Here is a 27,027-nt window from a genome sequence, read left to right on the forward strand (position 1 = left end):
ACAATCACCCTCCTGAGGTGGCGCTCTCCAGAGATCTTTCGGTATGATGAAAAATCTGATTTGAGCAAACTAACCTATAGAAAAGAGAGGCATTATTATGTGGGCGGGGCTAACTTGAGACCTGCCAATAGGAAACAGACAGACCTTACAGTGGGCCGGTTACCCATAGGTCTGCTTGGATAAGTAAGAGGACCCTTATGTGGGCAGGGCTGTTCAGTAGACTGCCTATGAAGAGGAGGACCATTGATGGTGTGAGTAAGACTAATGCAAAGCCTGTCAAGAGAAAAACAAAAACCAAAACTGGTGTTCGTAAGCTGACCATAAGATTGCCTATATGTTATGGAGGGCCCTGGTGTGCACTAAGTTGAGTAGAGATCAGGATATAGGCAGAGGCGTGATGATAGAGTACAGAAGAACCTTCATGTGGACTGAATTCCTAAGAGTCTGCTTGTATAGAAGAGAACTCTGGTTTGGGCTTCCGAAAGCCTTCCAAAGAGGCGAGAAGGACCTTGGTGTCCTTGAGGCTAACTAGATGCCTGCCCATAGTAATATGGGCGTGATGTGTGTGCGGCTGTCTGAAGTCTTGCCTGTCATGATGAATAGTAGTCTATTTTGTGGGAGCGCACAGATGAGCTTGACTGTACTAATGAGAAGGACACTGGATTGGTTGAAGTATTAAGAGCCTGTTTGTAAAGATGAGGACAACCCCTTTGTGGCGTGATAGAAGAGAAGTCCAACTGAAATGTCGAGGATCAAAGGGTGGACATGGCCATGTGGAAGCTTACAGGTAAAGAGTTGTATGCTTTTCCCGGGCTGTATGTTAAACGGATAATTTTGGCATGGCAGTTTGGATCTGGCTCTATAGAAAGAGTAGCCTTGGAGTGAGTTAAATCTGAGGTCTTGTTGCAGCGTTGTCTTCAGGTGTGCTAAGAAGATAGGAATGGTAGCGTCGGTGTGTGAGAGACCAGAGTAAGGGGCGTGGTCTCTATGTGTGACTGTGTTAAGTACAGAACTGTGCAGAGCAAAAGATATGCTCCTGACAAGAGAGTGACACCTAGTAGGACCAGAGTTTAAGGCAAAATACTCCTCATTTTAAATAAACAGCGCCAATAACAATGACCTAAAATTTCATGTGATAATCGTTTCTGGTAAAGTTACAAAGAACATATACAAGTATAAATTTAGCATCAACAAATTAATAATATATTTCACTTTCTGTAGTAATAAACATGAGGCGAAAAAGGGAAGCATATATAAGTGCAGGCTGTTCTGATATGTGTGGGGAGTAGTTCATAGCCAGGTTTGTGTAGGTGGGGACTGGCCTAGGGACTGAGGTACAGGGAGGAAGGTCCTATTCTGGGAAAGGTATAAGTAATAGTTAATATAGAGACCATGACATTCCCCTTTTTTCCTGCAGGGATCCCCTCAACCCAAAATCATGCTGTATTTTTGAGTGAAGACTTATTTATTCCTTTCAAAATTATTCCTCTTTTAATCTTTTAGTTCTAGAGTTCCCAAGTTTTATTTGACTCTGAGGTATCCTCATCAAGACTCTTTTAGAACAGGACAACTCTCTACCATTCTTTCATCTCAGACAACTTCATCTTGGAAGGAGGATATTACATCCTGAAGGAGGAATCCTATTTCTGGAAATGGAGTCACCTACATTCCTTCTGTGAAAGTAGTTTAAACTTTGCAAAGTTTGCTAGCTGCCAGAATGCAATATACCAGAAATGGAATGGCTTTTAAAAAGGGGAAATTAATAAGTTGCTAGTTTACAGTTCTAAGGTGGAGAGAATATCCCAATTAAAGCAAGTCTATAAAAATATTCAAATTAAGGCACCAGGAGGTTACCTTCACTCAAGAAAGGCCAATGAAGTTCAGGATTTCCCTCGCAACTGGAAAGGCACATGGCAAAAAACATGGTGATGTCTGCTAGCTTCCACTCCAGGCCTTTTGCTTCATGAAGCTCCCCAAGGGGCATTCTCCTTCATCTCCAAGTCACCTGCAGTCAGGCAAATAAAGCATAAATGGCCAAGGTTGAGAATCATCTCATACAGAGCATGCCATTCAGGTCAGTGAAGTAGGGGTGGAAGAAGATGGGGAGGTGAGGGTTGAAGGTAGGGATGGGGAGGGGAGGGTTGTGGGGGAGGGAAAGATTCTTCTTCCAACACATCTGGTACACTTGATAAAGGTGAAAATTAGAAAGCAGCTTCTAGGCTTATTCTGAGATGTAGAAATAGGCTGATTTGTAAGATGATGACCCTGGTTGGGCAGGAGATGCACCATAGTTTGAAGCACCTTCTCTAAACAGTCTTTGTATATTTCTACCTTCTCTAAACTATTTTGGTAGAAATATACAAAGGCCAAATTGTAGAAACCAACTTATTTGTAACATTTATTTGTGAAATCAGTAAATTTAGAATTAGTCTAATTTTGGTATGCATTTAGTTTGTGTTCTGTTTTTCATAATTTGGAGACAGTTTTGGTTTGTTTTATTTACAATTTTATTTCTATTTTATTATGAACCATGTAGTCCCATTTTTATATTTCGTGATCTATAATTAAGTTTTTAATTTAAAATTGGTTAAAAATGAAATCTGTCAATCACTAAATCATGACTTTGTAACTATTGTGCATTTGATTTTGCTTGTATTGATATTATTTGCATTTTATTTTAGAAGATTAATTCCTCTTTTGATATTTTATCAACATTTTCATATACTTTTTGTTAGCTTCTTCATTTGTTCCTTTACTTATTAATTTATAATAACCTCCATGACCTTACTAATTAGCCTGAGTATAGACATTATCAGAAATTGTAAGCTGCCTGTGTTGGCCTCTTCCTCCCTCACACCCTTTGCCCTTTTGTCTATCCCCAACCAAGGTAATGCTTTTTTTGAATTTGTATTATAATTCTCTTCCTTAATTTTTTATTTTGAGAGGAAATTCACATATTTTAAAATTTCCTGGTTTAAAGTGTATAATTAAGTGACATGTAGGACATTCACACTGTTGTGCAACGATCATCTCTAGTTCTAAAATATTTCCACCACTCTCAAAGGAGATCCTGTACCCATTAAGCATTCAGTCACCATCCCAACTACCACATGTCCCTGGTAACCACTCAATAGCTTTCCCGTTTTATGGGCTTAGATGTTCTGTATATTTCTTATAAATTTAATTATACAATATGTGATTATTATGTCTGACTTCTTTCACTTAGCATGACATTAAAAAATGTATCTACATTATACCATGTATCAGTAGTGCATTGTAGATTTATAGAATAATCATGCATAAAATACAGGATTCCCATATACCATATACCACCTTTTTATAAACATTTTGCTTTGGTATGGAGTATTTGTTACAATTGATGAAAGTATATTTTAATAACTTTACTATTAAGTAAGTACAGTCCATGGTTTAACTTAGAGTTCACTGTTCCGTGGGTCTTTTACAAATTGTATTCTGTTACCGTATTTACAAATGAACGTTTCCCTTTCCAACCACATGCAGATATATACTTCAGTGGTGTTCATGACATTCACTATGTTGTACTGCCATCACCATCATCCATTACTAAAACATCTCTATCATTCTAGTAGGAACCATGTACATTTTAAGACTTAGCTACTGTATTAGTCAAGGTTCTCCAGAGAAACAGAACCAACAGGAGACATCTGCAAATATGAGACCTGTAAAAGTTTCTCACGCAACTGTGGAATGCAAGAGTCCAAAATCTGCAGGGCAGGCAATAAGGCTGGCAACTCCTATGAAGGGTCCCAACAAACTCCACAGGAGAGGCTCACTGGCTGAAGAAGAAGTGAAAATTTTCTCTTCCCCCTTAAAAGACTTCAACTAATTGAATCAAACCCGACTGATAGGATTATTTCATTTGCAGGAGACACAGCTTTAGTTGATAGTAGCTGTAATCAGCCACAGCTGCAATTAACTGACTGATGATTTAATAAACCAATATTCTGATTTATCAACCAGCAATGAAATATCCTTGCAGTAATGGTTAGGCCAGTGCTTGCCTGACTATACAACTGGGCACCATCACCTGCCCAAGTTGACAGCAGAACCTAACCATCACAGCTTCCCATTGCCTATACTTATCCCATCACCTAATAACGTATAGTCTGATTCTTATTCTATGAATTTGCTTATTCTAATTACTTCATATGAGTGAGATCATACAATATTTCTTGTTTCATGTCTCACTTATTTCACCAAACATGATGTCTTCAAGGTTCATCTGTGTTGTCACATATATCCAGACTTCATTCCTTTTAATGTCTGAATAATATTCCATAGTATGTATATACCACATTTTGTTTAGCCATTCATAATTTGATGGACACATGGGTTGCTTCCATCTTTTGACAATTGTGAATAATGCCGCTGTGAACACTGGTGTGAAAATATCTGAGTCGTTGCTTTCCGTTAAGGGTATATACTTAGTAAAGGGATTGCTGAGTGTGCTGTCTTGAAAGGATGCATGTACCCTAGAAAAACCATGTTTTAATCTTAATCCCATTTTGTAAAGGCAGCCATTTCTTCTAATCCCTATTCAGTACTGTATGTTTGAAACTGTAATTGTATCACCTTCCTAGAGATGTGACTCAATCAAGAGTGGTTGTTAAGCTGGATTAGGTGGAGACGTGTCTCCATCCATTCAGGTGGGTCTTGATTAGTTTATAAAACAGGAAACATTTTGGAGAAAGCTGGAGATTCTGAGAGAGCAGAACGACATGGCTTCAAAAAACAGAGAGCCCACCAGCTAGGGACCTTTGGAAATGAGGAAAGAAAATGCCTCCCAAGGAGCTTCATGAAAGGAAGTCAGGAGAGAAAGCTGGCAGATGATGCCATGTTCACCACATGCCTTTCCAGATGAGCGATAAACCCTGACCCTGTTTGCCATATGCCTTCTCACTTGAGAGAGAAACCCTGAACTTCAGTGGCCTTCTTGAACCAAGGTATCTTTCCATGAATGCCTTTGATTGGACATTTCTATAGACTTGCTTTAATTGGGACATTATCTCGGCCTTAGAACTGTAAACTAGTAACTTATTAAATTCCTCTTTTTAAAAGCCATTCCATTTCCCATATATTGCATCCCAGCAGGCAACAAACTAGAACACTGAGTCATATGGTAATTGTATAATTAAATTTCTGAGGAATCGCCAAACTGTCTTCCACAGTGGTGGCACCATTTTACATTGCCAACAGTAAAGAATGAGTGTTCTTATTTCTCCACATACTTTGCAGCACTTGTAATTTTCTGTTTTATTTTTTTTGGTAAATGACAGCCATACTAATGGGTACGAAATTGTATCTCATTGTGGTTTTGATTTGCAATGCCCAGATGACTAATGATGTTGAACATCTTTTCATGTGCTTTAGGCCATTTGTCTGTCTTCTTTAGAGAGGTATCTATTGAAGACTTTTCTCCATTTTTTAATGAGGTTTTTTGTCCTTTTGTTGTTAAGATAAAGGATTTTTAAATATAATATGGATATTAAACTTTTATCGCATATATGGTTTCTAAATATTTTCTCCCATTCTGTAGGTTGTCATTTTATTTTCATGATAAAGTCCATTGAGGTGCAAAAGTTTTTAATTTTGATGATGTCCCATTTATCTATTTTTTTCTTTTGTTGCTTGTGCTTTTAGTGTGAAGTGTAAGCAAACATTGCCTAATACAAGGTCCTGAAGATTTCCCCTATGCTTTCTTTTAGGAGTGTAATAGTTCTGGCTCATATATAGAGGTCTTTGATACAATTTGAGTTGAGTTTTGTATAAGGTGTGAAATAAGGGTTCTCCTCCATTTTTTGCAAATGGAGATCCAGTTATCCCAGCACCGTTTGTTGAAGAGACTATTTTTTTCCAGTTGAGTGCTCTTTTCTCCCTTGTTGAAAATGTAGTTGGCCATAAATGTGGGGATTGATTTCTGACCTTTCAATTGGCCTATATGTCTGCCCTTGTGCCTAGTGGCACAAAACATGCTGTTTTGATTACTGTGCCTTTGAAATAAATTTTGAGATTGGGAAGTGTGAGTCCACCAACTTCATTCTTTTTTTTCAACATGACTTTGGATATTCAGTTCCTGTTACCCTTCCATATAAATTATTTCTTGGAAGGGTACATGGTCCGGGAATCGAACCTGGGTCTCCTGCATGAAAGGCGAGCATTCCACCACTGAACCATCTGTGCACCCTAACCACCTGTGCACCTTTCCATATAAATTTGATGATTGGCTTTCCATTTCTGCAAAGAATGTTGCTGGAATTTTGACAGGGATTGCATTGAATCTATAAATCGATTTATGTAAGATTGACATATTAAAATATGCTGTCTTTCTTCCAATATATGAACATGGAATGTCCTTCAATTTATTTAGATCTTCTTTTATTTCTTTTAGCAATATTTTGTAGTTTTCTGTGTGTAAGTTCTTCACATGCTTGGGTAGATTTATTCCTAGATATTTGATTATTTTAGTTGCTATTGTGAATAGAATTTTTTTCTTGATAGCTTCTCATCATTGCTTGTATATAGAAACACTACTAATTCTGGAGTGTTCATCTTGTACCCCACCACTTTGCTTAATTCCTATATGAGTTCTAGGAGCTTTGTGTGGATTTTTTCAGGATTTCTATGTATGGGATCATGCCATCTGCATATATGAAAAAATTTACTTCTTTCTTTCCTATTTAGGTCCTTTACTTGTTTTTCTTCCCTAATTTCTTTGTCAAGAACTTCCAATGCACTGTTGAATAAAAGTGGTGACAGTGGGTATCCTTATTTTGCTCATGATCTTAAAGGGAAAGCTTTCAGTTTTTCACCATTAAGTAGGATCTTAGCTGTGGGTTATCAAAAAGGAGTGCTTGATTTTGTCAAATGAGATTTTTGCATCAATTGAGATGATCATGTGTTTTTCCCTACATTCCATTAATACAGTGTATTGCATTAATTGATTTTCTTATGTTGAACAAACCTTGCCTACCAGGGATGAATCCCACCTGATCACAGTGTATAATTATTTTAATGTGCTGTTGGATTTGGTTTGCTGGTAATTTGTTGAGGATGTTTGCATCTATATTTATAAGAGATATTGGTCTGCAGTTTTCTTTTCTTGTGATATCTTTATCTGACTTTGGTATGGGGTGATGTCAGCCTTGTGGAACGAGTTAGGGAGTGTTCCGTTCTCTTAAGTTTTTTGAGAGAGTTTGAGCAAGACTAGAGTTAAATCTTGGAATGTTTGGTAAAATCCCCCTGTGCAGCCATCTGGTCCTGGGCTTTTTTGTTGGAAAGTTTTTGATGACGGATTCAATCTCTTTACTAATAATTGGTTTGTTGAGATCTTCTATTTCTTCTTAAGTCAGTGTAGGTAGTTTTTGAGTTTATAAGAATTTGTCCATTTCATCTAGGTTATGTAATTTATTGGCATACGGTTGTTTATAGTATCATCTGATAGTCCTTTTTATTTCAGTAATATCCCCGTTTTCGGTTCTGATTTTCATTATTTGCATCCTCTTTCTTTTTTTTCTTTGTCAGTCTGGCCAGTTTTTCAGTTTTGTTGATCTTTTCAAATAACCAAGTCCTGATTTTGATTCTCTCTATTGCTGTTGTGCATGGTGTTTCATTTATCTTTGCTATAATCTTTGTTGTGTTCTTCCTTCTGCTCACTTGGGTTTAGAGTGCTCTTCTTTTTCTAGTTCTTCCCATTTTTGGGTTAGGGCTATTATTTGAAATCTTTGTTCTTTTGAATACAAGCATTTAGAGCTATGAATTTGCCTCTCGCCACTACCTGTGCTGCGTCCTGTAGGTTTGGGTATATTGTATTTTCATTTCCTTTTGCCTCAAAATATTTCTTAATTTTGTTTGTGATTTCCTCTTTAATCCACCAGTTCTTTAAAATTATGCTATTTAAATTCCACCTGTTTGTGAACTTTCCATTTCTCCCTCTGTAATTAAGTTCTAACTTCATTTCATTGTGATTGGAGAAGATACATTGTATAATTTTAATTTTTTTAATTTATTGAGACTTGTGATGCAAAATACGGTCTGTCCTGGAGAATGATTCATATGTACTCAAGAAGAATGTGTATTCATTTCTTGTTGGTTGAATTGTTTCATATATTTCTGTTAGGTCTAGTTGGTATAGAGTATCATTCAAACCTTGTAGTTTTATTGATCTCATAACTATCTGTTCTATGCACTATTGAAAGTGGTATATTAAACTCATACTATTAATGTGGAATCATCAATTTCTGTCTTTAAATCTGGCAGTATTTGCTTCATATATTTTGGGGCTCTGTCATTAGGTGCATATATATTTACAATTGTTACATCCTCTTGACACCTTTATGAGTGTCAAGTGACTCTCTTTGCCCCTTGTAATTGTTTTTAAGTTAAGGTTTCTTTTTTTTAATATTCATATAGCTACCCCATCTTTCTTTTAGTAACCATGTGTATGACATGTTTTTTCCATTGTTTCATTTTCAACCCACTTGTATTTTGAATTTAAGGTGAGTATCTTTCAGACAGCATATAATTGGGTCATGCTTTTATATCTAGTCACTACTACTGGACTGCAGAGATAAACCCATTACATTTGAAGTCACTACTGATAATGTGGGAATGTACTCTGCCATTTTGCAGTTTAACTTTTGTAAGTCTGTTAAGTTTTCTGTCCCTCAATTGTTCCATTAAGATCTGCTTTTATATTTATTTGAGTTTTTGGGTTGTACAAAATTGACTTCCTTCTCATTCCTATAAAGAGACATTTTTCATGTATTTCCCTTGTGTTTACCAGGCACTAAAATTTAACATCCTGAATATATAGAAATCATATTTGGTTTGATACTAACATAGCCTCAATAGCATGCTAATATACTTTTCCTATATCTTTCTCGTCCCCCACTTGTTACCACTTAGATCTTTGTACATTTTATGCACAAAATCATAAATTTATCATTATTTTTACACATTTGCATTTTAACACCTGTAGCAGTAAGAAATACTGTGCTAGTTTGAAGCTGTAATGTACCCCATAAAAGGCCATATTCTCTTAATCTATCTCTGGGCAGGAAGATCTATTCATGGGTGGGATATTTTTATTAGGTTGTTTCCATGGAGATCTGACCCACCCAATATAAGTGAGTCTAAAATTCTTTTACTGGAGTCCTCTATGAAGATAATAATGACTGAATACACAGAAGACAGAGAGTAGAAAAGAGACATGAAACCAAGTAGAGGATACAAAGAGAGAAAGAAAATGCCCACAGAGACATTTTGGAGAGAAGGACCAGCAGACATTGCTATGGGCTTCCCATGTGACAAAGGAACCTCGGATGCCAGCGCCTTTCCTGAGAGAGGGTATCTTCCTCTTCTTCTTATTGACAAATCTTCACACACATACAGCCCACACTTGGTGCACAATCAACAGCTCACAACAGTACCACATAGTTGTATACTCATAACTATGACCACTTCCAGAACACTTGTACCACTCCAAAAAAAAAAAAAAGAAACCAAAAGAAAAAACGTATAAACCCCATACATCCCACCCCTCCCTCACCGATTCCCAGCACCTCATTCCACTGAATTTAATTACCCCTATCACCCCCATTATCTACCCATTTTTCATCCAAAGTTTTTACTCATTTGTCCATACCCTGGACAAAAGAAGCACCAGACACAAGATCTCCACAACCACACAGTCACATTGCAAAAGCCACATTATAAGGCCACTGGAACACAGCTCAACACCCCCAGGCATCCCCCTCCAGCCACTCCAACACACCATAAACCAAAAAGGGACATCTATAAAATGCATAAGGACAACCTCCAGGATAAACTCTCGACTCTGAAATCTCTCAGCCACCAAAAATCTACCTTGTCTAATTTCTCTTCCCCAGATCCTGGTCAAGAAGGCCCTCCCAATCCCATGATGCTGGATCCCTACCCATCCCCAGTGGTCCACTCCATGCTGCTAGGGAGACCCACACACCCAGGAGTCACATCCAATGTAGCAGGGAGGGCAGTAAGCCCACCAACCGAGTCGGCTCAGAGAGAGAGGTGACATCTGAGCAACAAAAGTGGTTCTCTGGGGGTGACTCTCAGGCATAATTACAACTAGGCTTAGTCTATCCTTTGCAGGAATAAGCTTCATAGGGATGAACCCCAACATCAAGAGTTCAGCCCATTGACCTGGCCATCTTCACTGCCCAACAGGAAACCAGGAATTCTCCAAATGGGAAGTTGAATATTTCCTTCTTTCTCCCCAGTCCCCCAAGGGGACTCCACAAACAATTCTCTATTCATTGCAAAAATTGTTCTGGGATATGTCGGGACATCACACTAACCAGGACAAATCAACAAGATCTCATACCTTACTCAAGAAACCATGTACTCATGTTGTTCAACTAAACTTAGCATACAAGTCAAATAGGTAATGCACTACCCAAAATATAAATTTTACATGAAATAATCATCTCTCCCATTGGTCTTACACAGAAGCCGAAGTTTTAAAATATGCATCGTATCATCCTTCACCCTATACTCCAATCCACCCTAGTCCCATCCAGATCAGCTTCACTCCTATCTCTAGTCAAATTCTTATCCCTTTCCCAACTATTTAAATAGTTCCCTTATGAGGTATTGCTGACTTTCATAGCTTCAGAGATCTAACTCTGAGTCTCAGGTGTCACACAAATACCTGAAGAGTCTGGGAATGACCAAGTTATATAAAACAACTTAGTAACTCAGAATTCAGAAATAACAGTTAAAACTCCAGAATAGATGCGACTGCTGCAACAGCCCACAATATAGAACCGTTTACAATAGGCCCCAACCTGACAACCCATGCTCTCAACCTCAATTCACTGAGTTTTTATATTATAGTTAGTCCATATCAATGAGACATGATAATATTTGTCTTTTTGTTCCTGACATTTTCATTCAACCTACAGTCTTTAAGGCTCACTCACCTAGTTGTATGCCTCACAACTTCATTCCTTCTGGTGGCTACTCAGTCCATTGTATGTATACACACAGTTCCCCCTTCCATCCTTCAGTCATTGTACCCTTAAGCCATCTCCATCTATTGTGAATCATAAACACTGCTGCCATGAACACCAGTGTGCAAATGTCCATTCCCATCCCCACACTCAGTTCCTCTAGGTATATGCTGAGCAACAAGGTTGCAGGATCATATGGCAACCCCAACCTCTCGTGGAACCACCACACTGCCCTCTAAGGGGCATGCACCTCTCAGTTTCCCTAATGACAGTGAATAAGTAAATCTATTCTTCATATTTTCTCTAGTACTTCTTTCTCTCAGTTCATTTTTTCATTTTTGTATGGGCAGGCACTGGGAATCGAACCTGGGTGTCCATCTCTCCATTCATTTTTAAACAATTTTATTCGCACATTATACAATCCAATCTAAGTAAATGCCATGCCTTCACCACCATAATCTATATGAAAATAGCGCCTTTTCATCCACAAAGAATTCATATCCCTCCCCCATGCTCCCCACCTACTGACATTTAGTTTTAGCATAATGACTTTGTTCACATTCAGTGGAAGCATATCACAATGTTACTATTGACTATAGACCCTAGATTGCATTGATTGAACTTCTTCTTGTATACCATCCATTTTCAACACTTTGCAATGTTGGCCTTCATTTGTTCTCCATGGTGCAAAACTGTTTTTACATTTCTGCAATTATTCACTATCATTGTCCATTCTAGACATTCTTAAGTTATATCGTTTCAGTCTTTAGCCTCTCTTTCCTTCTAGTTTCATATGTGCCCCCCGCCTTTCTCCCTTAATTGTACTCACATTCAGTTTCATTGAATGTACTTATATTATTGTGCTATCATCAGGTAGTATTGCGCTATCCATTTCTAAATTTTTACAATAAGTCCTATTGCACAATCTGTGTTCCTTCAGCACCAAATGCCCAATCTCTACCTTATTTCTATCTCCTGATGACCTGTGTTCTTAAGTCCAACTCTCAAATTTGACTCATTAATGTTACTTCATGTTAGTGAGACCACACAGTTGTTGTCCTTTCCTTTCTGGCTGAATTTCACTCAGCATAATGTCCTCAAGGTTCATCCACATTGTTACATGCTTCATGACTTTATTCTGTCTTACAGCTGCGTAATATTCCATTGTATGTATATGCCACAGCTAGTTTAGCCTCTCATACATTGATGGACATTTGGACTGTTTCCATCTCTTGGCTATCCTAAATAATGTTGCTATGAACATTGGTGTGCAAATGACCATTTGTGTCCTTGCCTTCAGAAATTTTGCTCTTTCTCCTGTTTTTTTGTTTTGTTTTTTTTGCATAAGTAGGCACTGGGAATTGAAGCCGGATCTCTGGCATGGCAGGTGAGAACTCTGTCACTGAGCCACCAAGGCCAACCCTCTTCTTTTTTAATATAGGCATTTAAGGCAATAAATTTCCCTCTTTTTAAAAAATGCTTTTTTTTTGATAAATCTTTGCACACTTACATTCCATACGTGGTGTACAATCAATGGCTTAAAATGTCATCACATAGTTGTGTATTCATCACCATGATCATTTTTTAGAACATTTGTATTACTCCAGAAAAAGAAACAAAGAGAAAAAAATACCAATACATATCATACCCCTTTCCCCTTCATCTTATTGACCACTAGTATTTCCATCCACCCAATTTATTTTGCCATTTGTCCCCCTTATTATTTGTTTATTATTTATGCATTTTTTTACTCATCTGTCCATACCCTGGATAAAATGAGCAGCAGATGCAAGGTTTTCACAACCCCACAGTCACATTGTAAAAGTTATATCTTTATACAGTCATCGTCAAGAATCAAGGCTACTGGATCGCAGCTCAACAGATTCAGTTACTTCCCTCCAGCCACTGCACTACATCATAAACTAAAAAGGGATATCTATATAATGCATAAGAACAACCTCTAGGACAACCTCTCAACTCTGAAATCTCTCAGCCACTGAAAGTTTATTTTGTCTCATTTCTCTCTTCCCTTTTTTGGTCAAGAAGGCTTTCTCAATCCCAGCTCCTGGCTCATCCTGGGAGTTCTGTCTCACATTGCCAGGGAGATTTATAGCCTTGCGAGTCATGGCCCACATAGTGGGGAGGGCACTGTAGTTCACTGGCTGAGTTGGCTTAAAGAGAGGCCACGTCCGAGCAACAAAAGAGGTCCTCTGTGGTAACTGTTAGGCCTAAATTTAATTAGTCTTAGCCTACCCTTTGCAGGAATAAGTTTCATAGGGGCAAACCCCAAGTTAGATGGCTCAGCCTATTGATTTGGTTGTTCCCACTGCTTGAAAGAATATCAGAAATTCTTCAAATGGGGAAGTTGAATATTTCCTCCAGTTCTCCAAGAGAACTTTGCAATTACTTCTTTATTCACTGCCCAAGTTACTCTGGGATATATTGGGGCATCACACTAACCTGAACAAGCCAACAAGATCTCACACCCTATTCAAGAGTCCATGTACTTATGGTGTTCAACTAAACTGACCATACAGGTTGAATTAGGAAATGCACTATCCAAAATATAAAATTTGCATCAAACAAACATCTCTTCATTTGGTCTTACACAGGAGATGAAGTTTTAAAATATGGACCATATCATCCTTTACCCTGCATTCTGATTTACCTTAGTCCTATCCAGATCAGCTACATTCTCCTCTCTTCTCAAAGTCTGATCACTTTTTCAACTTTTTAAAACATTCCCTGTATGGGGTACGGCTGACTTTCGTAGCTTCAGAGATATAACTGTGAGTCTCTGGTGTCACGTAAATATGCAAAGTTTCTGGGAATGACTGGGTTATAAACAAACAGCTCAGTATCTCAGAATTTAGAAATAGCAGTTACAACTCCTGAATATATGTGACTGCTGTAAGAACTTACAATCTAGGACCCTTTACTAATCTAGGACCCTTTATTAAAGGGTAATCTAGGTTACCCTTTACCCTTTAACTTCAGTTCATGGAGTTTTTAGTCCATATGATTAAGGTATGATAACATTTCTCTTTTGTTTCTGACATTTCATTAAACATACATTCCTTAAATTTCATATACCTTATTGCATGCCTCACAACTTCTTTCTTTTTTGTGTCTGCTCAGTAGTCCATTTTATGTATACGACACAGTTCCCTTTCCATTCTTTAGTCATTGTACCCTTAGATCACCTCCATTCACTGGATCATGAACACTGCCGCCAGAACCACCAGTGTGCAAATGTACATTCGTGTTCCCACATTCAGTTCCTCCAGGTATATACTGAGCAGTGGGCTTTAGGATCATATGGCAACTCCATTCCTAGCATCTTGTGGAACACCACACTACCCTTGAAGTGGCTTCACCTCTAAGTTTCCCTACCGACAGTGAAAAGGTACATCACTTTCTCCATGTTTTCCCTAGCACTTATTTCTCTCTGTTCATTTTTAAACAGTTTTATTCACACGTCATACAATCCAACCTAAGTGTATGCCTTCGCCACCATCATCTATATGAATACAGTTCCCTTCCTTCCACAAATAATCCATGCCCCTCCCCCATGCACCCCACTTGTTGACACAGTTTTAGCATAGTGCCTTCGTTACATACAGTGGAAGCTATTACAATGTCACTGTTGACTATAGACCCTAGTTTGCATTGATTGTACATTTTCCATATACCATGCATTTTAGAACCCTGCAATGTTGACATTCATTTGTTCTCCCTCTTGCAAAAACGTTTTTTTATTTGAACATTTAATCACCATCATTATCCATTCTAGGAATTCCTACATTATACTGTCTCTGTCTTTGTCCTCTCTCTTTCCTTCAGGTTTCATGCGTGCCACCAGCCCTTCTCCCTCGATCATACTCACATTCAGTTTCATTCAGCATACTTATATTATTGTGCTACAGTCAGGTAATATTGTGCTATCCATTTCTGAATTTTTGCAGTCATTCCTGTTGCACACTGTGTATTCGTTCAGCACCAATTGTTCAATCTCTACCCTATTTCTATCTCTTGATAACGTGTTCTTAACTTCAATTCTCAAAGTTCACTCGTTAGTGTTAATTCATATTAGTGAGGCCATATAGTCCTTTTCCTTCTGCATAATTTCACTCAGCATAATGTCCTCAATGTACATTCATGTTGTTACATGCTTCATGACTTTATTCTGTTTTACAGCTGCATAATATTCCATTGTATGTATATACCACACATTGTTTAGCACTCATCCCTTGATGGACATTTAAGCTGTTTCCATTTCTTGGCATAGTAAATAATGCTACTATAAACATTCTTGTGCAAATGTCCGTTTATGTCCTTGCCCTCAGGTCCTCTGAATATATACTTTGTAATGGGATTTCTGTATCATATGGAAATTCTATACATAGCTTCCTGTGGAACTGCCAAACTGCCTCCCAGAGTGCTTGTACCAATTTACATTCCCACCAACAGTTGATAAGTGTGCCTTTTTCTCCACATCCTTTCCAGCACTTGTTGTTTTCTGTTTTCTTTTTTTCCTGGCCATTCTAGTGGGTATCAGATGATATCTCATTGTGGTTTGGATTATTTGCATTTCCCTAATAGCCAGTGAGGCTGAGCATCTTTTCATGTGCTTTTTATTCATTTGTATTTCCTCTTCTGAAAAGCGTCTGTTCGTGTCTTTTGCGCACTTTTTAATTGGGTTGTTTGTCTTTTTGTTGTTAACCTGAAGAGTCTCTTTATAAATTGTGGATACTAAACCCTTACCTGATATATGGTTTCCAATTATTGTGTTCCATTGCATAGGCTGCCTTTTTCCTTTCTTCACAAATTCTTTGATGCACAAAAGTATTTAATTTTGAGGAGTTCCCATTTACCTATTTTTTTCACTGTTCATGTTTTGGGTGTAAGGTATAGGAAACCATATCATATTACAAGTTTAACAAGATATTTCCCTACATTTGCTTCTAAGAGTTTTATGGTCTTAGCTCTAACTTTGAGGTCTTTTATCAATTTTGAGTTAGTTTTTGTATAGGATGTGAAATATGGCTCCTCTTTCATTCTTTTGCATATGGATATCCAGTTCTCTAGGCACCATTTATTGAAGAGACTGTTCTGTCCCAGGTGAGTTGGCTTGACTGCCTTATCAAAGATCAAATGTCCATAGATGAGAGGGTCTATATCTGAGCACTCTATTCGATTCCATTGGTCGATATATCTATCTTTATGCCAATGCCATGCTGTTTTGTCCACTGTGGCTTCATAATATGCTTTAAAACCAGGTATTGTGAGCCCTCCCATTCATTTTTCTTTCTCAAGAAAGAAAATAAATTTAGTTATTTTTTTTCGTTTCTGCAAAGTAAGTTGTTGGGATTTTAATTGGTATTGCTTCAAATACATAAATCAATTTGGGTAGAATTGACATCTTAACTATAGCTTGTCTTCCAATCCATGAATACAGTATGCCCTTCCATTTATTTCAATCTTCTGTGATTTCTTTTAACAATTTCTTATAGTTTTCTATGTATAGGTCTTTTATTTTTAGGCTGTATGGTGGCGGTCACATTTCTTTCTTTTTCCACGTGAGTATCCTGTTATTGCAGCACCATTTTTGAATTTTTATTTTTTTTCAGTAAGAAAGTGCATGGGCCAGGAATCAAACCCAGGTCCCCCACATGGCAAGCGAGAATTCTACCACTGAACTACCCTTGCACCCCTTCATGTATAGGTCTTTTGTATCTTTACTTAAATTTATCACAAATATTTGATTCTTTTAGTTGCTGTTATAAATGGATTTTTAAAAACTTTCCTCCTCAGATTGTTACACCAGCGTGTAAAGAAACACTACTAATTTTTCAGTGTTGATCTTGAATCTGGCCACTTTTCTGTACTCATTTATTAGTTCTAGTAGCTTTGTTGTACATTTTTGGGTGGGGGGATTTTCGACATATAGTATTATGTCATCTGCACACAGAGTTTTACATCTTCCTTTCCAGTTTGGATGCCTTTTATTTCTTTTCCTTTTCTTGTTGCTCTGGCTAGACCTTCCAGCACAATGCTGACTAACAGTGGTGACAGTGTGCATCCTTGTCTTGTTCCTCATCTTAGAGGGAAATCTTTCAGTCTTTCCCCATTGAGGATGATCTTAGCTGAGTGGTTCATATATTCCCTTTATCATGTTGAGGAAATTCCCTTCTATTCTTTTTTTTTTCACGGTTTCTGCAAAAAGAAAAATGGAATGCTTCACGAATTTGCATGTCATCCTTGTGCGGGGGCCATGCTAATCTTCTCTGTATCCTTCCAATTTTAGTATATGTGCTGCCGAAGTGAGCACCCTTCTAGTCTTATCTTTTGAAGTGTTTTAATCAAGAAAGGGTGTTGAATTTTATCAAATGCCTTTTCTGCATCAATCGAAATGATAATGTCGTTTTACTGGTTTGATTTGCTGATATGGTGTATTACATTAATTGATTTTCTTATGTTGAACCAGCCTTGCATACCTGGAATAAATCCCACTTGGTCGTGGCATACATTTTTTTTTTCTTTTTTGAAGGTACAGAGCTTTTATTCTGTTATTTCCTTATCAACTGTTCTAGTTTGCTAGCTACTGGTATGCAATATACCAGAAACAGAATGGCTTTTAAAAGGGGGAATTTAATGAGTTGCTAGTTTACAGTTCTAAGGCCGAGAAAATGTGCCAATTAAAACAAGTCTATAGAAATGTCCAATCTAGGATATCCAGGGAAAGATACCTTGGTTCAAGAAGGCCGATCAAGTTCAGGGTTTCTCTCTCAAGAGAGATGGCACATGGCAAACACAGTCACAGTTTCTCTCTCAGCTGGAAGGGCACATGGCAAACACAGCGTCATCTGATAGTTTTCTCTCCTGGCTTCCAGTTTCATGAAGCTCCCGGGAGGTGTTTTCCTTCTTCATCTCCAAAGGTCGCTGGCTGGTGGACTCTCTGCTTCGTGGTGCTGCAGCATTCTCTGTTCTCTCTGAATCTCCCATTTTCCAAAACAGTTCCCCTTTTATAGGACTCCAATAAACCAATCAAGACCCACCCAAATGGGTGGAGACATGTCATCACCTAATCCAGTTTAACAACCACTCTTGACTGAATCACATCATCCAGGGAGATGATCTGAATACAGTTTCAAATATACAGTATTGAATAGGGATTATTCTACCTTTATGAAATGGAATTTTGATTAAAACATGGCTTTTCTAGGGGGCGTACTTCCTTTCAAACCAGCACATCAACTCAGTACTGTCTTCCCTTCTCTTCTTTTTCTTTTTCTTCCTTTCCTATTCTTTTATACTTTTAAATTTTTTATTGTATAATATAAAATATAAACAAAGCAAAGAAAGAAAATAGCAATAGTTTTCAAAGCATTCTTCAACAAGTAGTTATAGGACAGATCCCAGAGTTTGTCATGGGCTGCTATACCATCATCTCAGATTTTTCCTTCTAGCTGCTCCAGAATATAGGAGGCTAGAAAGAATATTTTAGCATCACAATCAACTTTTTTTGTTCTTTTTTGTGAAACGTAACATATATACAAAAAAGCAATAGATTTCAAAGCACAGCACAACAATTAGTTGTAGAACAGATTTCAGAATTTGGTACAGGTTACAATTCCACAATTTTAGGTTTTGACTTCTAGCTGCTCTAAGATACTGGAGATTAAAAGAAATATCAATTTAATGATTCAGCAATCATATTCATTTGTTAAACTCTACCTTCTCTGTGTAACTCCACCATTACCTTTGATCTTTCTATCCCACTCTTTAGGGGTATTTGGGCTATGGCCATAATGGCTGGAATTAGCTGATGTTCTGGAGAGGCTGAGCCCTCTAGTTTCAGGACTTATCTGGTCCAGAGACCCACCTGGAGGCTGTAGGTTTCCGGAAAGTTACCTTAGTGCATGGAACCTTTATAGAATTTTATATATTGCCCTAGGTGTTCTTTAGGATTGGCTAATAGGTAACATCGTCTAACTGAAGTGTGACCTCCAGAGTAGTTTCTTGACTCTACTTGAACTCTCTCAGCCACTGATACTGTATTAGTTACACTTCCCCCCCATTTTTGTCAAGATGAAATTGTTGATCACCCCGTGCCAAGGCTGGACTCATCCCTGGGAGTCATCTCCAATGTTGCCAGGGAGGCTTTCATCCCTGGATATCATGTCCCATGTAGGAGGAGAGGGCAATGATTTCACTTACAGAGTTGGGCTTAGAGAGAGTCAGGCCACATCCGAGTAACAAAAGAGGTCCTCCAGAAGTAACTCTCAGGCATACCATAGGTAGGCTAAGCTCCTCTGCTACCTACATAAGCTTTGCAAGAGTAAGCCTCAAGATCAAGCACTTGGCCTATTGATTTGGGTGTCCCCAATGTTTTACACAGTATCAGGGATTCCATGATGGTAAAGTTTAATAGTTTCATATTTTTTTCCCATCCCTCAAGGAACTTTGCCAATACTTTTTGATTATTTGCTTAATGTATTCTAGGATGTATCCAGGCATGGTGTATAATTCTTTTAAGGTGCTGCTGGATTCACTTTACAATTATTTTGTTGAGGCTTTTGCATCTATATTCATTAGAGAGGTTAGTCTGTAATTTTTGTTTGTAGTATCTTTGTCTGGCTTTAGTATTAAGGTGTTGTTGGCTTCATAGAATGAGTTAGGTAGCTTTTCCTCCTCTTCAATTTTTTTGAAAAGTTTGAAGAGGATTGGTACTAATTCTTTTTTTAATACTTGGTGGAATTCACATGTGAAGGCCTCTAGTCCTGGACTTTTCTTTTTTGGGAGCTTCTTGATGACTGATTCAATCTCTTTACGTTTGATTTGTTTGTTGAAGTCATCTATTTCTTTTCAAGCCAACGTTGGTTGTTCATGCCTTTCTAGGAAGTTGTACATTCCATCTAAGTTGTCTAGTTTATTACTATACAGTTGCTCATAGTATCCTCTTTACTTCCTTTATTTCTACAGGGTCAGTGGTTATGTCTCCTCTTGTATTTCAGATGTTATTTATTTGCTTCCTCTCTCTTTTTTAAACCTGGCTAAAGGTCTATCCATTTTATTAATTTTCTCAAAGAACCGATTTCCAGTTTTGTTGATTTTCTCGATTGTTTTCATGTTCTCAATTTTATGTATTTCTGCTTTAATCTTCATTATTTCTTTTCATTAGTTTCCTTTGGAGTTAGTTTTCTGTTCTTTCTCTAGTTCTTACAACTAACCATTAATTTCTTAATTTTTGCTCTTCTTTTTTTTTAACATAAGCATTTAAGGCAATAAATTTCCCTTTTAATACTGCCTTTGCTGCATCCCATAAATTTTGATATGTTGTGTTTTCATTTTCATTTGCTTTGAGATATTTACTGATTTCTCTTGTACTTTCTTCCTTGACCCACTTGCTGCTTAAGAATGTGTTGTTTAGCCTCAATATGTTTGTAATATTCTGGTCCCCTGCCTGTTATTGATTTCCAACTTTATTCCATTATGATCCAAGAAAGTCTTTTGTATGATTTCAATCTTATTAAATTTTTTGAGATTTGCTTTGTGATGCAGCATATGCTTGGTCTATCCTTGAGAATAATCCATGAGCATTTGAGAAAATGTGTATCCTGCTGTTGTGGGTGTAATGTTCTGTAAATGTCTGTTAAGTCTAGTTCATTTATCATATCATTAAAAATTTCTGTTTCCTTATTGATCTTCTGACTAGGTGTTCTATCTTTTGATGAGAATGGAGACTTGAAGTCTCCAACTATTATGGTAAAGATGCCTACTTCTCCCTTCAGTGAAGTGCTTGCCTCATGTATTTTGGAGCACTCTGGCTCGGTACATAAATATTTTTGATTGTTATGTCTTCTTGTTGAATTGTTCTTTTTATTAATACGTAGTGTCCTCCTTTATCTCTTTTCTGATTGTTGTTTGCATGAAATATTTTCCTAACCTTTCACTTTCAACCTATTTTTGTCCTTGGGTTTAAAGTGAGTCTCCTGAAGACAGCACTTAGATGAGTCCTGTTTTTCTAATCCATTCTGCCAGTCCATGTCATTTGATTGGGGTGTTTAATCCTTTAACATTTAATGATATTACTTTCTTCCACCATTTTATCTTTTGGATTTTATATCTAATTTATTTATTTATTTTTACCTTTACTGATAGCCTTCATTTCTACACCCTTCTCCAGACTTCTTTCTTGTGCCTTTTCTGTTTTTCCTATCTGCTTATAGTGCTCCCTTTAGTAGTTCTTGTAGAGCTGATCTTTCAGTCACAAATTCTCTCAGTGATTGTTTGTCTGAAAATGTTTTTAATACCCCTTGGTTTTTAAATTTTTATTTTAATATGTATATATATTTTTGGCATAGGCAGGCACCGGGAATTGAACCCGGGTCTCCAGCATGGCAGGCGAGAACTCTGCCTGGTGAGCCCCTGTGGCCCACCCATCCCTTGATTTTTGAAGGACAGATTTTCTGGGTATAGAGCTACTGGTTGGCAGTTTTTCTCTTTTAGAATCTTAAATATATCATACCACTGCCTTCTCCCCTCCATGATTTCTGCTGAGAAATCAGCTCAGTCTTACTGAACTTCACTTGTATGTGATGCACTGATTTTCTCTTGCTTCTTTCAAAATTCTGTCTTTGTCTTTGATATTTGACAGTTGATTAGTAAGTGTCTTGGGGTATGTCTATTTGGATCTATTCTGTTTGGGGTATGCTTCACTTCTTGGATCTGTAATTTTATGTCTTTCATAAGAGATGTTAAATTTTCATTGATTATTTCCTCCATTAGTCCTTCTCTTCCTTTTCCCTTCTCTTCTCCTTTTGGGACACCCACAACACATATATTCATGTAATTCATGTTGTCATTCAATGCCCTGTGACCCTATATTTTTCCATTAGTTTCCCTATATTTTTCCATTTGTTTCCCTATATTTTCTTCTGTGTGTTGGATTTCAGATGTTCAGCCCTCTAGTTCACTATTCTTTTCTTCTGCCTCTTCAAATCTATTGCTGTAGTTTTCCACTGCTTTTTTCATCTCTTCTATCGTACCTTCATTCTGATAAGTTCTGCAATTTGTTTTTTCAAACTTTTGAGTTCTTTTTGTTCACTCAATGCCTTCTTTATATCTTCCCTCAAATTGTTGATTAGATTTTTGTTGAAATTTTCCACATCTGTTGAAACATCCTGAATTAGTTGTTTCAACTCCTGTATCTTATTTGAATTGTTGGTTTGTTCCTTTGCCTGAGCCATATCTTCAATTTTCCTTGTATGACTCATGATTTTTTGCTGGTGTCTGCCATTGATTTCCTTAATTAGTTTATTCTGCAGGTTGTTTTCACTCTTTTAGCTAGGGTTTTCTTACTGGATGACTTTGTTCTCTATCTGTTCTTTAATATTCAGCTCAACTTATTCTATACCTCTAGCATAGGTTCTATTTAACTGATCATAATTTTCCAGTTTTTGTTTTTCTGTTTCTTGACCTGCCTATATGGAGGTTTTTATTTTGAGAAGGGTCTCCTCAGATATTATAGATATTTTTCCAGATCAGACAGGCCCACATGTCAGGAGGATAAAGTAGCAAGCATCAGTTTTCCATGAGGTTGTCAGACTTTCCTATGAAGCTTTAGACTGTGCTTTTCCTATACTGTCCAGCATGTGGCACTTTTCTTCTCATGGCTTCCCACCAGCTTAAAGTGATGTGGTGCTTATAATTTCAGCAGACTTTCCCTGCCAGCAACGTGGTTGAGACAGAGATGATTTAGTAGAATAGCTTTGAATGCTTCTGTTTTCTAGTTCCTGGGGCCTGAATTCTTTGAAGGAGGGATTCCAGTTGAAGGAAGCCCTGCCCCCCTTTTCTTGGGGAAGATACACCCTTTAGGGAATTAACCTCTTTCAGCTAAGTAGTAACTTTGTCTCTCAGAGAAGCTTCAATTCTGTCCTTGCCTGGGGCAGTGCTGGAGCCAGAGAGTGCTTCTAGTTCTAGCTAATGAGCTGTTAAATGTAAAAAATAAAATAAAAATAAAAAAACCTTTACAGAGCCAACCCAGTACTTCAATCAAGAGCTGGAATTGGTACATGGTTCTATGTATCTCCAGGCTCTTTGTGCTCCTTTTTTGGGGGGTTCTAGCCCTTTTCCAGTATTTCCTGTTATCCAACTCTAAAAGCCTCTTTTATTTTTTTTTCTGTCAGCCCTGCCCCCTCTCTGCTGGGGCAAAAACTCTTGGTTCCTTTAGTGCTTATTCCAGGTTTATCAGTGCTTGGGACCTGTTTTCAGTAGTCATAATTTGTTAATTAATTCCACAATTTGGAGCTTGGTTGAGATAAACCCCTGCTAATAGTAAGGTCTGTTTCCTTTTTCCTTGGGGAACCAGTCTGCCATGCCATGGGGGAGGGGTACCATCTTCTTCAACTTGGGAGACTCACAGTTCTGTGTGGGATCTCAACCATTTTACCTGATCCAGAGATTTAGCCAGAGACAAGACCCCATGGTGGCCTGATGCAAGAGTAGGGAGTTGGTGCTGGTAACCACTGTGAGGAGAGAGCAATTTACTGGTCTTTACCTTAATTTGCCAGCATTTTCCTTCTGCTCTTCCCTGAATGCTATATAGTGTTCTGTTGACCTCTGTAGTTTCAATTTTTTTTCATGTAGTTCCTGCTTGTTTAATAATTCTTTTGGAAGGACTGAGTCCTGGAACACTCTTATCTACCATCTTCCTATAATGTTCTCCTCCATATCTTTTTATGACTGAATAATATTCCATTATATGGACATACCACATTTTGTATCCATTCAACCATTGAAGAACATTTGGAATGTTTCCACCTTTTAGCTCTTGTGAACAGTGCTGCTTTGAACATTCTTATACAAATATTTGTTTGAATACCACTTTTGAATTCTTTTGAATATATACCTAGACATAGAATTACTGGGTCATATGGTAATTATGTTTAACTTTTGAGAAACCATGAAACATTTTCTCATCATAGCTGCAACATTTTATACTCTCTTAGCAATGTATGAGGATTTCCATTCTTCAATATTGTGGACAACACTTGTTATTTTTTGTAATTTTGATTATAGCCACCTTAGTGAGTATTAAGTGATATCTCATTATAGTTTTCATTTGCATTTTCCTCAGTGACAAATATTTTCGTTTACCAAAGCTGCAAGAATGCAATATATCAGAAATGGAACAGCTTTTAAAAAAGGAATTTATTAAGTTGCAAGTTTAGAGTTCTAATGCCATAGGAATGTCCAAACTAAGGCATACAACGAAAGATACCAAAGATAGGGCTGATGAAGTTCGGGGTTTCTCTCTCACCTGGGAAGGCACTTGGAGATGTGTGCTAACTTTCTCTCCTCATTTCAGGCTTCCGTGGGGGCATTTTCCTTCTGCATCTCCAAAGATCTCTGGCTGTGTGGGCTTTGTTTGCACTAAAACTGTTCCAAAATAGTTCTCTCTTAAAGGGCTCCAGTAAGCAACCCCACCTTGAATTGGTGGAGACACATCTCCGTGGAAACCATCTAATCAAAAGTTAACACCCACAATTGAGTGGGCCACGTCTCCGTGGAAATAATAAAAAAGATCTCCCCCAGCAATATTGAATGAGAATTAAAAGACATGGCTTTTCTGGAGTACATGACAGTTTCAAACCAGCACAACTAAGGACATTGGGCATTTTTTCATGTTTGTTGGTCATTTGTATATATGTTTTGAGAAATACCTATTCATGTCCATTGTCTATTTTTTAATTGGGGAGTTTGTTTTTTTTTTCTTTTTCACTTGTAAGGGTTCTCTGTTTATTCAGGAAATTACACTTTATCAGGTATATGATCAGCACATTTTTCTCCAACTCTGTGGATTATCTTTTCACTTTCTTGATACTATCAGTTGATGCTCAAAAGTTGTTAATTTTGAAGAAGTTCAGTTTATTTTTTCTTTTGTTGCTGGTGCTTTTAGTGTCATATCTAAGAAATCTTTGCCAAATTCAAGGCCACAAAGATTTACTCCTATATCTTCAAGAGTTTTGTAGTTTTAGCCCTTATATTTAAGTTTCTCATACATTTTGAGTTAATTTCTGTATGTGGTGTGAGGTAGGGGTACAATTTTATGATTTCATTCTTTTGTATGTGGATATTTAATTTTCTCTGAACCAATTGAATGGAGTTGAAAACAGTATTCTTTCCTGTTAGAATGGTCTTGGCACCCTTGTCAAAAATCAATTGACCATAGATCTATGCCATAATTTCTTGACTCTCAGATCTATTCCATTGATCTATATTTCTATTATTATGCCAGCACCATACTGTTTTGGTTATTTTAGCTTTGTGATAAGTTTTGAAATCAGGAAGACTTTTGGTTATACAGGGTCCCTGAAATTCTAACTGATTTTAGGATCAACATTTACATTTTGGCAAAAAAATTATATTGGAATTTTAATAGGGATTGCATTGAATTTCTAGATCACTTTGGGAAGTATTGACATTTTACAATATTAAGTCTTCCCATCAGGGGCATGGAATATCTTTCTATTTACTTAGGTCCTTAATTTCCTTTAGTAATATTTTATAGCTTTTAGTGTGCAAGTCTTGCACCTCCTTGGCTAAATATATTCTTAGTATTTTATTCTTTTGGATGATATTGGATATTGATTTTTTTCTTAATTTCTTTTTCAGATTGTTCATTGCTAGTGTATAGAAGTACAACTGATTTTTCCAAATTGATCTTGTATTTAACACATTTGTTGAATTCATATATCCACAATAGATGTGTTGGGGATTCTTTCAGATTATCATATAATCTCATAAAATATTGTCATCTGTGATTAGATATAGTTTTCTTATTTCTTTCCAATTTGGATGCTTTCATTTCCTTTTCTTACCTAATTGATCTGACTACAACATCCAGTACAATGTTCAATACAAGTCCTGGAAGTGGGCATCCTTATCCTGTGTCTGCTTTTAGGGGGAAAGCTTCTTTCATCATTGCGTATGATGTTATATGTGAATTTTCAAAAATGGATCTTTTTCAGATTGAAGAAATTTCTTTCTATTACGTGCTTATTAAATGCTTTTATCATGAAAGGGTGTTATATTTTTGTCAAATGCTTTTTCTACATCATTTGAGATGATTGTGGGTTTTTTCCTTCATTATAATGGAATGAAGAATGCAGCTGGTTGATTAAATTTCATATGTTACGCTACCATTGTATCCCTGCGATATCACACTTAATCGTGGTGTGTAATCCTTTTAATATGCTAATGTGTTTGGTTTCCTAGTATTTTGTTAAGGATATCTGCATCTGTATTGTGCCAGGTGAAAATATTATGTACTCCAGAAAAGCCATGCTTAATCTTGATCCAATCTTCTAAGATCAGCCATTTCTTTTAATCCTGATTCAGTATTGTAAGGCAGAAACTTTTCATTTGATTATCTCTATGGAAGTGTGATACACCAATTTTGGGTGTGACTTTTTAATTAGATGAGATGTGACTTCACCCATTCAAGGGGGGTCTTGATTAGTTTACTGGAATCCTTTAAAAGAAGAAACATTTTGGAAGAACTTTAGAGCCAACAGAAAAGAGACACACGGATGTTTGGAGATTCTTAGAGTCCAGCAGGCACTACCGTGTGCCTTCTCATAAGATGTTAAACAAGCTAGAACATGGAGAGAGCCAAGGGAAGCTAAGAGCTGAAAGCCAGCCCTGGAGAAACAAAGTAAGGAACCCCCAAAGAAAGAGGTGGAAAGCAATGAAGCCCAGGAGCAAGGGACCAGAAGATGCCAGCCACATACCTTATCAGCTGACAGGTGTTCCAGATGTCATCACCTTTTCTTGAGTGAAGATAACCTCTGGGTGGTGCCTTAGTTTGGACACTGTAAACTTTTAACTTATTAAATTCCCTTTTTAAAAGCCATTCCATTTCTGGTATATTGCATTCAAGCAGCTTAACAAACTAATACAAATATTCATAAGGGGAACTTTTCATTGTTTT

General features: G+C 37.2%; 1 non-coding gene across 1 annotated transcript; it reads right to left on the reverse strand.

The window, feature by feature from the left end:
- Positions 1-17,254: 17,254 nt before the first annotated feature.
- LOC143672226 (U6 spliceosomal RNA) lies at positions 17,255-17,361 on the reverse strand. Its single transcript, XR_013169695.1, has one exon. It is a non-coding gene; the product is annotated as a U6 spliceosomal RNA (small nuclear RNA).
- Positions 17,362-27,027: the final 9,666 nt, after the last annotated feature.

The sequence above is a fragment of the Tamandua tetradactyla genome, chromosome X (assembly GCF_023851605.1).
Source record: "Tamandua tetradactyla isolate mTamTet1 chromosome X, mTamTet1.pri, whole genome shotgun sequence".
In the NCBI taxonomy this organism is placed as follows: Eukaryota; Metazoa; Chordata; class Mammalia; order Pilosa; family Myrmecophagidae; genus Tamandua; species Tamandua tetradactyla.